General features: G+C 32.7%; 1 pseudogene across 1 annotated transcript in view; it reads left to right on the forward strand.

The window, feature by feature from the left end:
• LOC143250014 (uncharacterized) overlaps positions 1 to 12,005 on the forward strand; it is a 105,379-nt pseudogene extending 93,374 nt beyond the window's left edge. Inside the window, exons 19-20 of the transcript XR_013028074.1 lie at positions 9,964 to 10,204; positions 10,995 to 12,005. The product of XR_013028074.1 is annotated as an uncharacterized LOC143250014 (transcript). The remainder of the gene's footprint in view (positions 1 to 9,963; positions 10,205 to 10,994) is intronic.
• Positions 12,006 to 13,622: the final 1,617 nt, after the last annotated feature.

Genomic DNA, 13,622 nt, shown 5'->3' on the forward strand with positions numbered 1-13,622 from the left:
CTTACATTATATTTGTGTGTATTGATTTCTGACTGTAATAACATTTACACTATATTTGTGTGTATTGATTTGTGACTGTAATAACATTTACATTATATTAGTATGTGTTCATTTGTGACTGTAATAACATTTACATTATATTAGTATGTGTTCATTTGTGACTGTAATAACATTTACATTATATTAGTGTGTATTGATTTGTGACTTTAATAATATTTACACTATATTAGTGTGTATTGATTTGTAACTGTAATAACATTTGCATTATATTAGTGTGTATTGATTTGTGACTCCAATAACATTTACCCTACAACGTTTTCCCATATTATTGTTGACTTTCTTCTGTAACAATATTTCTCATACTGCCTTTCCTATGTTATTGTTGACTTTCCTGTATAACAATATTTGTCATACTGCTCTTACCATATTATTGTTTACTTTCCTGTATAACAATATTTTTCATGTTGCTCTTCCCAGCTTATTGTTGACTTTTTTGTGGAACAATATTTTTCACACTGCTCTTCCCATCTTATTGTTGACTTTCCTGTATAACAATATTTGTCATACTGCTTTTCCCATCTTATTGTTGACATTCCTGTAGAACAATATTTTTCATACTGCTCTTCCCATCTTATTGTTGACATTCCTGTATAACAATATTTGTCATACTGCTCTTACCATATTATTGTTTACTTTCCTGTATAACAATATTTTTCATACTGCTCTTCCCATCTTATTGTTTACTTTCCTGTGTAACAATATTTGTCATACTGCTTTTCCCATTTTATTGTTTACTTTCCTGTATAACAATATTTGTCATACTGCTCTTCCCATCTTATTGTTTACTTTGCTGTATAACAAAATTTGTGATTCTGCGATTCCCATGTTATTGTTGACTATCCTATATAACAATATTTGTGATACTGCTCCTCCCATGTTATTGTTGACTTTTTTGTATAACATAATTTTTCATACTGCTCTTCCCATCTTATTGTTTACTTTCCTGCATAACAATATTTGACATACTGCTCTTCCCATCTTATTGTTTACTTTCCTGTATAACAATATTTGTCATACTGCTTTTCCAATCTTATTGTTGACTTTCCTATATAACAATATTTGTCATACTGCTCTTCCCATATTATTGTTGACTTTCCTCTATAACAATGTTTGTCATACTGCTTTTCCCATGTTATTGTTGACTTTCCTCTTTAACACTATTTTATACTGCTCTTCCCATGTTATTGTTGACTTTCCCTTATAACAATATTTGTCATACTGATCCCGCCATGTTATTGTTGACTTTCCGGTATAACACTATTTGTCATACTGGTCCCCCCATGTTATTGTTGACTTTCCGGTGTAACAATATCTGTCATACTGCTTTTCCTATATTATTGTTTACTTAACTGTATAACAATATTTGTCATACTGCTTTTCCAATCTTATTGTTGACTTTTCTGTATAACAATATTTGTCACACTGCTCCTCCCATGTTATTGTTGACTTTCCTGTATAACAATATTTTTCATACTGCTCTTCCCATCTTATTGTTGACTTTCCTGTATAACAATATTTTTCATACTGCTCTTCCCATCTTATTGTTGACTTTCCGGTATAACAATATTTGTCATACTGCTTTTCCAATCTTATTGTTGACTTTCCTGTATAACAATATTTGTCATACTGGTCCCCCCATGTTATTGTTGACTTTCCGGTATAACAATATTTGTCATACTGATCCTCTCATGTTATTGTTGACTTTCCGGTATAACACTATTTGTCATACTGCTTTTCCCATATTATTGTTTACTTAACTGTATAACAATATTTGTCATACTGCTTTTCCAATCTTATTGTTGACTTTCCTGTATAACAATATTTTTCATACTGCTCTTCCCATCTTATTGTTGACTTCCCGGTATAACAATATTTGTCATACTGCTTTTCCAATCTTATTGTTGACTTTCCTGTATAGCAATATTTGTCATACTGGTCCCCCCATGTTATTGTTGACTTTCCGGTATAACAATATTTGTCATACTGATCCTCTCATGTTATTGTTGACTTTCCGGTATAACACTATTTGTCATACTGCTTTTCCCATATTATTGTTTACTTAACTGTATAACAATATTTGTCATACTGCTTTTCCCATATTATTGTTGACTTTCCTGTATAACAATATTTTTCATACTGCTCTTCCCATCTTATTGTTTACTTTCCTGCATAACAATATTTGTCATACTGCTGTTCCCATTATATTGTTTACTTTCCTGTATAACAATATTTGTCATACTGCTTTTCCAATCTTATTGTTGACTTTCCTATATAACAATATTTGTCATACTGCTCTTCCCATATTATTGTTGACTTTCCTCTATAACAATGTTTGTCATACTGCTTTTCCCATGTTATTGTTGAATTTCCTGTACAACAAAATTCGTCATACTGCCTTTCCCATATTTTTGTTGACGTTCCGGTATAACAATATTTGTCGTATTGTTCTTCCCATGTTATTGTTGACGTTCCGGTATAACAATATTTGTCATACTGATCCTCTCATGTTATTGTTGACTTTCCAGTATAACACTATTTGTCATACTGCTCCTCCCATGTTATTGTTGACTTTCCCTTATAACAATATTTGTCACACTGATACCCCCATGTTATTGTTGACTTTCCGGTATAACACTATTTGTCATACTGGTCCCCTCATGTTATTGTTGACTTTCCGGTGTAACAATATCTGTCATACTGCTTTTCCAATCTTATTGTTGACTTTTCTATATAACAATATTTGTCACACTGCTCCTCCCATCTTATTGTTGACTTTCCTGTATAACAATATTTTTCATACTGCTCTTCCCATCTTATTGTTGACTTTCCTGTATAACACTATTTGTCATACTGCTTTTCCCATATTATTGTTTACTTAACTGTATAACAATATTTGTCATACTGCTTTTCCAATCTTATTGTTGACTTTCCTGTATAACAATATTTTTCATACTGCTCTTCCCATCTTATTGTTGACTTTCCGGTATAACAATATTTGTCATACTGCTTTTCCAATCTTATTGTTGACTTTCCTGTATAACAATATTTGTCATACTGGTCCCCCCCATGTTATTGTTGACTTTCCTGTATAACAATATTTGTCATACTGGTCCCCCCATGTTATTGTTGACTTTCCGGTATAACAATATTTGTCATACTGATCCTCTCATGTTATTGTTGACTTTCCGGTATAACACTATTTGTCATACTGCTTTTCCCATATTATTGTTTACTTAACTGTATAACAATATTTATCATACTGCTTTTCCAATCTTATTGTTTACTTAACTGTATAACAATATTTGTCATACTGCTTTTCCAATCTTATTGTTGACTTTCCGGTATAACAATATTTGTCATACTGCTTTTCCAATCTTATTGTTGTCTTTCCTGTATAACATTATTTGTCATACTGGTCCCCCATGTTATTGTTGACTTTCCTGTATAACAATATTTGTCATACTGGTCCCCCCATGTTATTGTTGACTTTCCGGTATAACAATATTTGTCATACTGCTTTTCCCATGTTATTGTTGATTTTTTGTATAACAATATTTGTCATACTGCTTTTCCCATATTATTGTTTACTTAACTGTATAACAATATTTGTCATACTGCTTTTCCAATCTTATTGTGTACTTTCGTGTATAACAATATTTGTCATACTGCTTTTCCAATCTTATTGTTTACTTAACTGTATAACAATATTTGTCATACTGCTTTTCCAATCTTATTGTTGACTTTCCGGTATAACACTATTTGTCATACTGGTCCCCCCATGTTATTGTTGACTTTCCGGTATAACAATATTTGTCATACTGCTTTTCCCATATTATTGTTTACTTAACTGTATAACAATATTTTTCATACTGCTTTTCCCGTTTTATTGTTGACTTTCCTGTATAACAATATTTGTCATACTGCTTTTCCCATGTTATTGTTGACTTTTTTGTATAACAATATTTGTCATACTGCTTTTCCCGTTTTATTGTTGACTTTCCTGTATAACAATATTTGTCATACTGCTTTTCCCATGTTATTGTTGACTTTTTTGTATAACAATATTTGTCATACTGCTTTTCCAATCTTATTGTTGACTTTCGTGTATAACAATATTTGTCATACTGCTTTTCTCATGTAATTGTTTACTTAACTGTATAACAATATTTGTCATACTGCTTTTCCAATCTTATTGTTGACTCTCCTGTGGCCCGGCATGGCATAGCGCGTGAGGCGTGCGACTCGTAATCCGAGGGTCGCGGGTTCGCGCTTCCGTCGTGCTAAACATTCTCGCCCTCCCAGCCGTGGGGGTGTATAATGTGACGGTCAATCCCACTATTCGTTGGTAAAAGAGTAGCCCAAGAGTTGGTGGTGATGACTAGCTGCCTTCCCTCTGGTCTTACACTGCTAAATTAGGGACGGCTAGCACAGATAGCCCTCGAGTAGCTTTGTGCGAAATTCCAAAACAAACCAAACAAACAAACAAAGACTCTCCTGTAGAACAATATTTTTCATACTGCTCTTCCCATCTTATTGTTGACATTCCTGTATAACAATATTTGTCACACTGCTCCTCCCATGTTATTGTTCACTTTCCTGTATAACAATATTTGTAACACTGCTCCTCCCATGTTATTGTTGACTTTCCGGTATAACAATATTTGTCATAATGATCCCCCCATGTTATTGTTGACTTTCCGGTATAACAATACAATAATAATGTATTTGTCATACTGCTTTTCCCATATTATTGTTTACTTAACTGTATAACAATATTTGTCATACTGCTTTTCCAATTTTATTGTTGACTTTCCTGTATAACAATATTTGTCATACTGCTTTTCCAATCTTATTGTTGACTTTCCTGTATAACAATATTTGTCATACTGCTTTTTCCATATTATTGTTTACTTTCCTGTATAACAAAATTTGTGATTCTGCGATTCCCATGTTATTGTTGACTTTCCTCTATAACAATGTTTGTCATACTGCTTTTCCCATATTATTGTTTACTTAACTGTATAACAATATTTGTCATACTGCTTTTCCAATCTTATTGTTGACTTTCCTGTATAACAATATTTTTCATACTGCTCTTCCCATCTTATTGTTGACTTTCCGGTATAACAATATTTGTCATACTGCTTTTCCAATCTTATTGTTGACTTTCCTGTATAACAATATTTGTCATACTGGTCCCCCCATGTTATTGTTGACTTTCCGGTATAACAATATTTGTCATACTGATCCTCTCATGTTATTGTTGACTTTCCGGTATAACACTATTTGTCATACTGCTTTTCCCATATTATTGTTTACTTAACTGTATAACAATATTTATCATACTGCTTTTCCCATATTATTGTTTACTTAACTGTATAACAATATTTATCATACTGCTTTTCCAATCTTATTGTTTACTTAACTGTATAACAATATTTGTCATACTGCTTTTCCAATCTTATTGTTGACTTTCCGGTGTAACACTCTTTGTCATACTGGTCCCCCCATGTTATTGTTGACTTTCCGGTATAACAATATTTGTCATACTGCTTTTCCCATATTATTGTTTACTTAACTGTATAACAATATTTTTCATACTGCTTTTCCCGTTTTATTGTTGACTTTCCTGTATAACAATATTTGTCATACTGCTTTTCCCATGTTATTGTTGACTTTTTTGTATAACAATATTTGTCATACTGCTTTTCCCATATTATTGTTTACTTAACTGTATAACAATATTTGTCATACTGCTTTTCCAGTCTTATTGTGTACTTTCGTGTATAACAATATTTGTCATACTGCTTTTCCAATCTTATTGTTGACTTTCCGGTATAACACTAATTGTCATACTTGTCCCCCCATGTTATTGTTGACTTTCCGGTATAACAATATTTGTCATACTGCTTTTCCCATATTATTGTTTACTTAACTGTATAACAATATTTGTCATACTGTTTTTCCAATCTTATTGTTTACTTAACTGTATAACAATATTTGTCATACTGCTTTTCCAATCTTATTGTTGACTTTCCGGTATAACACTATTTGTCATACTGGTCCCCCCATGTTATTGTTGACTTTCCGGTATAACAATATTTGTCATACTGCTTTTCCAATCTTATTGTTGACTTTCCTATATAACAATATTTGTCATACTGCTCTTCTTATATTATTGTTGACTTTCCTCTATAACAATGTTTGTCATACTGCTTTTCCCATGTTATTGTTGACTTTTCTCTATAACACTATTTTATACTGCTCTTCCCATGTTATTGTTGAATTTCCTGTACAACAAAATTTGTCATACTGCTTTTCCCATATTATTGTTGACGTTCCGGTATAACAATATTTGTCATACTGTTCTTCCCATGTTATTGTTGACGTTCCGGTATAACAATATTTGTCATACTGATCCCCCCATGTTATTTTTGATTTTCCGGTATAACACTATTTGTCATACTTGTCCCCCCATGTTATTGTTGACTTTCCGGTGTAACAATATCTGTCATACTGCTTTTCCTATATTATTGTTTACTTAACTGTATAACAATATTTGTCATACTGCTTTTCCAATCTTATTGTTGACTTTTCTGTATAACAATATTTGTCACACTGCTCCTCCCATCTTATTGTTGACATTCCTGTATAACAATATTAGTCATACTGCTCTTCCCATATTATTGTTGACTTTCCTGTATAACAATATTTTTCATACTGCTCTTCCCATCTTATTGTTGACTTTCCTGTATAACAATATTTGTCACACTGCTCCTCCCATGTTATTGTTGACTTTCCTGTATAACAATATTTTTCATACTGCTCTTCCCATCTTATTGTTGACTTTCCTGTATAACAATATTTTTCATACTGCTCTTCCCATCTTATTGTTGACTTTCCGGTATAACAATATTTGTCATACTGCTTTTCCAATCTTATTGTTGACTTTCCTGTATAACAATATTTGTCATACTGCTTTTCCAATCTTATTGTTGACTTTCCGGTATAACACTATTTGTCATACTGGTCCCCCCATGTTATTGTTGACTTTCCGGTATAACAATATTTGTCATACTGTTTTTCCCATATTATTGTTTACTTAACTGTATAACAATATTTGTCATACTGCTTTTCCAATCTTATTGTTGACTTTCCGGTATAACACTATTTGTCATACTGGTCCCCCCATGTTATTGTTGACTTTCCGGTATAACAATATTTGTCATACTGCTTTTCCCATATTATTGTTTACTTAACTGTATAACAATATTTGTCATACTGTTTTTCCAATCTTATTGTTTACTTAACTGTATAACAATATTTGTCATACTGCTTTTCCAATCTTATTGTTGACTTTCCGGTATAACACTATTTGTCATACTGGTACCCCCATGTTATTGTTGACTTTCCGGTATAACAATATTTGTCATACTGCTTTTCCCATATTATTGTTTACTTAACTGTATAACAATATTTTTCATACTGCTTTTCCCGTTTTATTGTTGACTTTCCTGTATAACAATATTTGTCATGCTGCTTTTCCCATGTTATTGTTGACTTTTTTGTATAACAATATTTGTCACACTGCTTTTCCAATCTTATTGTTTACATAACTGTATAACAATATATGTCATACTGCTTTTCCAATCTTATTGTTGACTTAACTGTATAACAATATTTGTCATACTGCTTTTCCAATCTTATTGTTCACTTAACTGTATAACAATATTTGTCATACTGCTTTTCCAATCTTATTGTTGACTCTCCTGTAGAACAATATTTTTCATACTGCTCTTCCCATCTTATTGTTGACTTTCTTGTATAACAATATTTGTCACACTGCTTTTCCAATCTTATTGTTTACTTAACTGTATAACAATATTTGTCATACTGCTTTTCCAATCTTATTGTTGACTTTCCGGTATAACAATATTTGTCATACTGCTTTTCCAATCTTATTGTTGTCTTTCCTGTATAACATTATTTGTCATACTGGTCCCCCATGTTATTGTTGACTTTCCTGTATAACAATATTTGTCATACTGGTCCCCCCATGTTATTGTTGACTTTCCGGTATAACAATATTTGTCATACTGCTTTTCCCATGTTATTGTTGACTTTTTTGTATAACAATATTTGTCATACTGCTTTTCCCATATTATTGTTTACTTAACTGTATAACAATATTTGTCATACTGCTTTTCCAATCTTATTGTGTACTTTCGTGTATAACAATATTTGTCATACTGCTTTTCCAATCTTATTGTTTACTTAACTGTATAACAATATTTGTCATACTGCTTTTCCAATCTTATTGTTGACTTAACTGTATAACAATATTTGTCATACTGCTTTTCCAATCTTATTGTTGACTTTCCGGTATAACACTATTTGTCATACTGGTCCCCCCATGTTATTGTTGACTTTCCGGTATAACAATATTTGTCATACTGCTTTTCCCATATTATTGTTTACTTAACTGTATAACAATATTTGTCATACTGCTTTTCCAATCTTATTGTTGACTCTCCGGTATTAGAATATTTGTCATACTGCTTTTCCCATATTATTGTTTACTTAACTGTATAACAATATTTGTCATACTGTTTTTCCAATCTTATTGTTTACTTAACTGTATAACAATATTTGTCATACTGCTTTTCCAATCTTATTGTTGACTTTCCGGTATAACACTATTTGTCATACTGGTCCCCCCATGTTATTGTTGACTTTCCGGTATAACAATATTTGTCATACTGCTTTTCCCATATTATTGTTTACTTAACTGTATAACAATATTTTTCATACTGCTTTTCCCGTTTTATTGTTGACTTTCCTGTATAACAATATTTGTCATGCTGCTTTTTCCATGTTATTGTTGACTTTTTTGTATAACAATATTTGTCACACTGCTTTTCCAATCTTATTGTTTACATAACTGTATAACAATATTTGTCATACTGCTTTTCCAATCTTATTGTTGACTTAACTGTATAACAATATTTGTCATACTGCTTTTCCAATCTTATTGTTGAATTTCGTGTATAACAATAATTGTCATACTGCTTTTCCCATGTTATTGTTTACTTAACTGTATAACAATATTTGTCATACTGCTTTTCCAATCTTATTGTTGACTCTCCTGTAGAACAATATTTTTCATACTGCTTTTCCCATCTTATTGTTGACTTTCCTGTATAACAATATTTGTCACACTGCTCCTCCAATCTTATTGTTGACTTTCCTGTATAACAATATTTGTCACACTGCTCCTCCCATGTTGTTGTTGACTTTCCTGTATAACAATATTTGTCACACTGCTCCTCCAATCTTATTGTTGACTTTCCTGTATAACAATATTTGTCACACTGCTCCTTTCATGTTATTGTTGACTTTCTTTATAACTGTCTTTATAATCCTACCTTTGGCCGTAATAGAATGTTTCCTGTCTTATTTGGCTTTCACATGCCAGTATGTTCAGTGAGAAACATGTTAACCTAAAAAATTAATTCAAGTTTGTTTGTTTGTTTGTTTTTGAATTTCGCACAAAGCTACTCGAGGACTATCTGTGCTAGCCGTCCCTAATTTAGCAGTGTAAGACTAGAGGGAAGGCAGCTAGTCATCACCACCCACCGCCAACTCTTGGGCTACTCTTTTGCCAACGAATAGTGGGATTGATAGTCACATTATACACCCCCACGTCTGGGAGGGCGAGCATGTTTAGCGCGACGCGGGCGCTAATCCGCGACCCTCAGATTACGAGTCGCACGCCTTACGCGCTTGGCCATGCCAGGCCTAAATTAATTCAAACTATCATAACCACGGGTCATAAGGTTGTAATTATACAAACTTATTATGTTCTAAGTCTAGCATGTGAAGATTTTATTTCTCTGTCCACAGATATTTCCTTACCCAAATATCAATTCATCAAATGGAACAAGCGGGGTTATTAGTCCCTCGGGTATCGCCATGTTTACATCGTCAGTGACTGCCTCTCGTAGCTCTCCACGAACCACCCCCATTTCTCGGTGGAATCCTCCTTTCATCACCCTTGACGATAACATGGACTATACCGTGATGGGGGGGTTGGTGACAGGTCAAACATCAGAAGAAGAGGCTCCTCAACTGATTGGAACAGAAGGTTAGTATGTTCAGCTTGTGACAGTAGATAACTACTGTTGTTATACTAAAACAACCATAGTTTGTGACAGTAAATAACCACTGTTGTTATACTAAAACAACCGTAGTTTGTGACAGCAAATAACCACTGTTGTTATACTAAAACAACCGTAGTTTGTGACAGCAAATAACCACTGTTGTTATACTAAAACAACCGTAGTTTGTGACAGTAAATAACCACTATTGTTATACTAAAACAACCATAGTTTGTGACAGTAAATAACCACTGTTGTTATACTAAAACAACCGTAGTTTGTGACAGCAAATAACCACTGTTGTTATACTAAAACAACCGTAGTTTGTGACAGCAAATAACCACTGTTGTTATACTAAAACAACCGTAGTTTGTGACAGCAAATAACCACTGTTGTTATACTAAAACAACCGTAGTTTGTGACAGCAAATAACCACTGTTGTTATACTAAAACAACCCTAATTTATTACATTAAATAACCACTGTTTTCCACCAAAATACCCCTAGTTTTTTGTCCAGTAAATAACCACTATTTTCATGTCAAGCCACTCCAGTTTTCACTGTATGTAACCACTATTGTCTTTTAAAAACAACCATGGTTTGTCTCTGTATATAAGTATTATTCTCACACCAAAGTACCTTTAGTTTGTTGCACTAAATAACCACTACTGTTACTCCAAAACATCTCTGCTGTATAAGTTGTATGTTTACAACCAAATATGTCAGGTTGTTTATGTTACGAATTTTAGTTAAATCATGTTTGTCTTTTCTTTTCAAGAACGCTTCTTTTCTGCGGTCCATTGTGACGGACCCATCGATACGTCCATCAATCACGCTAACACCCCCACAAAGTCCCAACCCTCGTAAAGTAAATATTAGATTAAAAACTTAAAAGTTAGATTTAAAAATTAACGGTGAATTTCCTCTCCGCGACTCAAAAGACTATTCCAAGGAGCGGACAGAAAACGAAAACCTGCTCTTGAAGAGGCGACGAATGTTTCTTAATGAAAATATGTAGTGGACAATTCATAACCGCTCTGAGCCACACGTCGTGGAAAGAACCACATCTGGATTCTCTGGATATCTGAATTTGACCGACTGTTCCACTAAATAAGCTATTTTATGCAGCAACAGATTATAGTGGCACTAACACTTATATTTATAGTGCTCTTTGTTGTGGGTTATATACTTTTATATTGTACGTAGATATTTTTAAAGAATAGCTGTTAGGAATTTCGTAGATGTCGCTGCGAAGTCGTCAAACTGTTCAGAGATGTCACTACTCACATGCTGTGATCACACGCAAAGGAAATGGATGTCACATGGATATACACTTACACACACATGTGTGTGTGAAACAGAGATATATGTACATTAAAATGTCCTAATTAGTTAAGTTCGAAACATTGTGTTGATTCAATTAACGCTGTGATTATACAACCATTAGTTCACTGTTCATAGTACTTTTGTAGGTGGACGTTAAGTGTGAGAATTCTATTGAGTTATTCGTTCCGTGACAGCCGCCTTGTGTTACAGAACGTAACTGCTCGTGAGGTTACAAATTTTGGTAAGTCTTGTTTAATAAGTCAGTAAGCAGAGCGAAGAGATTTCTTGTGAAATATTTAGTAGAACTAGCCTCAAGCTAGTGTCATGTCTTTATTTTTATTCGTAGGTTGTTGTTGTTTTTATACAGAACTACCTGGTATAAATTAGCTTTATTGATAATATATTAAACTTTGGCCGAAACATGTTTAGAAAAATAATTTTTTTCTCTCAAACATGTAAAGAACTATCCAATATTTGACAAGGACCTCGAACAGATCGAGGCTTCAAGTTATAACGTATGTAACACAGGAGAAGCCGAATTTCAAGTTAATGTTACGAGTGTAATACGGTATAAACCGAGGTTTCAAATTAATGATATTACTATGACACATTTGATACCAAGGTTTCAAGTTAGAATCATGAGTGTAACGCAATATAAACTGAGGTTTTAAGTGAGTATTTTGGGTATAGTATACGATAGAAACCAATGTTTCAAGTTAGAATCATGAGTGTAACGCAATATAAACTGAGGTTCTAAGTGAGTATTTTGGGTATCATACGATAGAAACCAAGGTTTCAAGTTAGCATCTTTAACATAACACTGAAGAAAACAAAGTTTCAAATTAGTATTAATGTAAAATACAGTCGGAACGTAGAATCCAATTTAGCATCATATGTAGTAGAAATTATTCTGTTCCAAACATTGAACAAAAATATAGCAGCACTGAAGCATTTATCATAGATTATCGTATGTTGTAGATGTGGACCGAGTTTCTTATGGACTTTATTTTCATAAAGCTCGAAACGACGTAGCGAAAAAGAAATCAAGTAAAATCCACATAAAACTATATCCATCTGTCTGGTACACGACTTAAACCTACTTTATATTTCAGAAATTACACAAACAAAAAAATATGTTTACTGTTACTGTACCCTGATTTGTAAATAGTTCATTTTAAGAACAGAAATTTAAACAGAGACACATCCCATCAATTGGATTTCTCCAGGTTAACCCCACGGGTCTCAAACCTAGATTACTCTCAAATGTGGATATTTGCGGGTATTCCAACTGAACGAGAATGTGGGTTTAACTCCCACTTGTGCTCAAATTTTTCTCCAAAGGTTTGATAGGTGTAGAGCTAACAATTCGGTTTGTTTCCTTCTCAGTTCTTAGCTGTTTTAATGGCCTAGGTAGAAACACAAGAAGATGTAATACAGCTTGTATCTCGAAAGTATTTATTAGAGAAATAATGAATAGTTTCTTGAAAATGTCCATTGTTTTACAAAACGTAACGGTTTTGCTGAATGCTATACATATATACATGTAACACATATCTTATTGTCGAATAACATTATATATATATATATATCACTAGTACTTTGTACTGTGATTTCAGGTTCGTACAACGAAAGTTTTCATTTGTTATAATATAGTACTGACACAATAACCTTAAGTTACACAGATAAATATACTAAACGTTTATGTTTTTTGTTATATTTTAAAGTCACACACACATAAAAAACTTACTGAATAGTTAAGACTTGAGCTAAATTTTTATTTCGCTTTTAAGGAAAGTCTTTATACATATATTTTTACTTTATATACTTTGTATACCAACCATCTGCAAGATGTTCTAGTTTATTTTGTTCGTAATAGTTCGTATTGGTGATGGAAAATTAGAAAATTGTGTGTGTGTGTGTGTATATATATATATAATATAATATTATCTTTTGTTTTATTGTATCATAATTTTATTTCTCTGTGAGCATATTTTGTGATTTTTATTAACAAAGATAGGAATAATAATTTTAAAGTGGTTATGAACCACAGATGGAGCTGTGATATTGTTTGACGTTAAGT

The sequence above is a fragment of the Tachypleus tridentatus genome, chromosome 4, assembly GCF_004210375.1.
Source record: "Tachypleus tridentatus isolate NWPU-2018 chromosome 4, ASM421037v1, whole genome shotgun sequence".
Lineage (NCBI taxonomy): Eukaryota > Metazoa > Arthropoda > Merostomata > Xiphosura > Limulidae > Tachypleus > Tachypleus tridentatus.